The sequence below is a fragment of the Apaloderma vittatum genome, unplaced genomic scaffold (assembly GCF_000703405.1).
Source record: "Apaloderma vittatum isolate BGI_N311 unplaced genomic scaffold, ASM70340v1 scaffold10893, whole genome shotgun sequence".
NCBI classification, from domain to species: Eukaryota; Metazoa; Chordata; class Aves; order Trogoniformes; family Trogonidae; genus Apaloderma; species Apaloderma vittatum.
This window is the reverse complement of record NW_009707543.1, coordinates 92,540-96,942: the sequence shown is the minus strand read 5'-3', so window position 1 is coordinate 96,942 and position 4,403 is coordinate 92,540. Positions and strand designations below refer to the sequence as shown.

Genomic DNA, 4,403 nt, shown 5'->3' with positions numbered 1-4,403 from the left:
TGCAGATTAATACTGTTTTTATTTCTAACATTCTTCCCTAAAACAGTCCCCTTGGACATTTGGTCTAAACTACCCCTCGTGTTTCCCCTCTGTGCTTTGATACACACTGCTTTCCTATCAATTACATGTTTAGGACCCTAGACAAGAGCTGGGGAGGTTAATTTTCTTTATACTTTTTTATTAACCTTATATATGGCACTTGACACCACCATGCTTCCATTCCCCTCCGTAAAAGAGGACAATCCTGTAATTTTTTCCATTGATTTTTAACTTGGCTATTTAGAAAGTAGTGGATTATACAAAGCCCAGCCCAGTGGAGTCCCAAGGGTGGTCTGGAGTTTCCAGCTGCTGGTGTAATAAAACTAACACAGTCTACTCGCCTCTTGCATCCTTCCACTGCTGTTATGTAGCAGTTATGCTTTCTGATAAACCCTCTTTCAGACAGACGGAGCCTGCGTCAAGTTAAAATGTTCACGAAGAATGCCTTCACTGGTTACCACGTTGTCGCTACCCTCCTACTGCCAAAAGGGCTTACATTAAGAATGAGAACATATTTTTGAAAGATGAGAAGGAGATTTTGTGATACAGACAACATACTGGCCAAATATTTAATGTATGTCTCAGTCAAGAATTCCTCCATTGCCCCTCACATAATCCACATTTATGTTCACCCTATGTGCCATATTATCTAATTTTTCCCTCCAGAGCCAGTAAAGAATTAATACCTCAGCATTACAGTTGAAGACACACCGAGACCCAGATTGCTAAAAAGTTTAGAAGCAAAGTCCTGCTGATATCAACTGTCCTGCCCAAGAGCTGCAGCTCAGCAGAAAAAAAGATAACAGCTCCCAGGAGTCCCCTGGACTGTCACTGCCAGGACATCTCTCCCACTCCTTGGTACTTCTCTCTTGAAATAGTTTAGGGTCTAGTACTCAAACCAAGGTGTTAAGGAGAGGGAGGTATGGCTTCTCATTATGACTAGACAGAAGAAAACAAACAAACTTCCAGACAAGAAGTCTGTTCAGAACTGTCAGATAAAGACATTTTCGTGAGCCTGTCAGATTTTGTAACTGCCGTCAGCTAACTTAAAGCAGGACTGGAAACCTTACATTTCTTATACCCTTAAACCACTGTACTGGTAATTCATTTTAATTTATTCCTCGCCCTTCCTGCAAATCTAGGAATACATTAAAATATTCATTTAAAGTACGTGTGTTGAGGGAGGAGGGTAGAGAGGAGAGGAGGATGAACACGTGTGCACTGGGGACATCAAACAGCCCTGGGAACTGCAGTCTTGGGAGAAAGACACTCTTCTGCCTTGCATCCGTCTCTCGTCAGCCACATCATTGTCATCAACAGCCACCGCGCAGCTTGCTGTGCTGCCAGCATTCACCCCTCACTGCTCACTTCCAAGCAGACACAAATCCTCATCCCTGAAGTCACCCTCGTACCAACCAAAAAACCTGACAGCATGTGCTATGGGCAACCTGGAGAAATTAAATCTCCCTTCATCTCTGCGTACGGATCCTTCCAGAGGCTGGGCAGGAGAGCGTTAATGAGGTTGTATGTGATGCCTGGGGTAACCACGGCTGGTGGCTGCTGGCTTTAGTCTCTAAACTAGGTAAACTGGATTCATTTGTCAGAACTAAAATTAACTCACACTCTCAACGTTATCTTAATTTGCTAAATTCTACAGTTCAACCTAAATTATCGAAACTTCAATTATCCTGAACTCCCTGGTATTCAAAACAGGGTCAAGTCTCTTGACATCCATTAAGTACATTGAAAATTCCCTCAGTTATCAGAGACCTCATTTATATGAACATATTCCATATCCCTAGTGGTTTTTATATAATTGAGGCTGAATGTCAGTAAGGTTTTGATTTCAGGATATTTTGACTAATAATTGAAATTTCCAGAGATAGCAATTATTTCACTTTATTATTATTTTTTCACTGTATTATTATATTTTCCCCTGCCCTGAGATATCTATTTCATTAAATATTTGTATTCTGACTAAAACCCTCTTTTTTGACACCCCACCAGGGCACTTCTACACAGAATGCAAAGCCCTGCATGAGCTCCTTGAGGCTCGAAGTGGTCTGGGAGCAAAGCACAGAGGAAAATGATGCCTTGAGTGGCTCCTCAAGTGCTCCTTCCCTGGGCAGCGAGACGAGAGCTGGAGGTGGACTCAGATCAATCACAAAACTTACAGTCAAACTCAAGTTCAGCCTAACAGCTGGTTGCACCTTGAGACACACAAACAACTTTAGCTAAGCACAAGAGAGGTAGCTGAAGTCTCAAATGTAGGTTTGATAATTGAAGTTCAACCCTTGGAATATCGGTCAGTGTTTTACCAAAGTCCACTCTTCTCTACGCTTAACTGAGATGCTACTCAGCGTGAACAGCGGGTAATGTCTGCCTCCTGAGTCACATTCTTTGCAAGAAGAGATTCCACAGATGTCAAAACAACTTTTCTGCAGCTAAATGCAGGCAGAGTCCACCTCTGTATTTTCAATCAGTGAAACAAATTTCACTGGATATATATCAAAATGTGCCTAAAGCTAAAATTAACAGCAAAAATAATAATAATTAATTACTCTGAAGGTCAAATGCTTACAAAATATGAGACTTACATAAATATTGTGAGTAAACTGCTTTGTATTACAACTTACTAAAATTTACACTCTATACTTATTTAAGAGTAAGTATACTCTTGTAAGTATACTTATACTGCAATCAGTATAGGTAATGCAAAGTATACACTTTGCACAGAATTCAAATGTGTTCAGCTTGTTTTGCATTTCACTGTGCAAACAATTTGCATAACGTATGAACTGGAAACACTGATGTGATGAGCATGTCCCTGGCAGGACTTCTCTGTGAAGGCGAATTTTGAAGCCAGTAGCAAAGCATGTGAATCCCCACTCCTCGTGTGCGATGCCATCGGGCCAGGAATGGATCTGCAGAGCTGTGAGTGACCATGATGACAATACTGGGAAAGGGTTATTTGCAGGTTTGAGGACCATCAGCTCTTCACCATTGCCTCGTCAACCTCCCAAGGAAGGAATGGGTGCTGTATGGACCTGACAGAATTAGACTGGGCACCAGAATTAGACTCGGCACTTCCTCTCAAACTGGCTTGTGATTACCCAGGCAGATGTCTGTCTTCATAACATATCATATAGTCTTTTTAGGTTTCCAAAGCTCTAAACACACCAGTTGTATGTCATAGAATGGCCTAGGCTGGAAGGGACCTTAGAGATCGTTTAATCCAACCTCCCTTGCGTGTGCAGGGCTTCGTCTGATCTAGATCAGGCAACACATGGGGACCAAACGGGGATTGAACCCGTGACCTTGGTGTTATCAGCACCATGCTCTAACCGACTGAGCTAACCGGCCCCTATCTCTGAGTGAGCAGAAAGGCAGTTTGGCCTGTAACATGCAGAATGATTACAAAGATCTCACATGTGGTACGATGCTGTCCCGTAACCCTCCAAGGGACTAGGCTGTATGTCTGGTCACGCTGCACAGAGTTTGAGCCAGCCCAATAGGTACACACGGCATGCAAAGAGGCTGAGAAGGATCACAGCACTGCACGGGAGTTATGATGAAACACTTGAATGCACTCTACAAATGATTTATATAAGGAAGTACCATCTAAAGCGCTAACAGATAATTAATGGCTGCACTCATAAATTCTTAGTCAAAGTTCCTAGTCAGGTCACAAGGCACAAGATTCAAGAGGTTGCTCATCAATATTCCTTTCCCCTACTTGCAACACCTGCTCCTGATGCTCTGAGCACACATATTGCCTTATCTGTAAGTGTCAATAATATTTGTTAATTGGTTATTATTCCTTTCTCACTGGAACCTTTAGGAGTGAGCTTAAGCATTTGGTGAGTGAAAGATTGCCATAATCATTGGGATGGAACGATGCTATGGAAGCTGCTTTTTTATTGCATGCTGTGTGCATGAAAAATATACTCCACGACAAACTGAACTATAGCTCTAAATACTAATTCATATGCTTAAACATACACATCTGTGTACTATTTAACTAACTGCTAGCTTGAGCAGAAGCAACACAGTATTAAGATACAAGAGCTGGTAGGAGAAGCTACTGGTATCTCAGGCTGAAGTGATATGACGTGCAGAGCACAGATAGGAGGTGACTGTACAATGTGACACGATACATTCGCCACTCCCCTCGTTCTGATGCTCGTTATTCGTTTGCCCCACATCCAGGATGAGAAGGGATGCAAAGAGCAGAAGAGCAATGCCATGCAACCCCTGAACAGTCTGGGCCATCCTTCAGCTCACAGCAATTCCAGTCAATAGGAAGCTAGTACGCAATGACAACCACAAAAATGTCCTTGTTAGCAACGTTCTGGAAGACGGCT

The 4,403-nt window shown here is 42.4% G+C and overlaps 1 non-coding gene across 1 annotated transcript; it reads right to left on the bottom strand.

Annotated features, from left to right (window-relative positions):
* Positions 1–3,328: 3,328 nt before the first annotated feature.
* On the bottom strand, positions 3,329–3,403 carry TRNAI-GAU. Its single transcript has one exon. It is a non-coding gene; the product is annotated as a tRNA-Ile (tRNA).
* Positions 3,404–4,403: the final 1,000 nt, after the last annotated feature.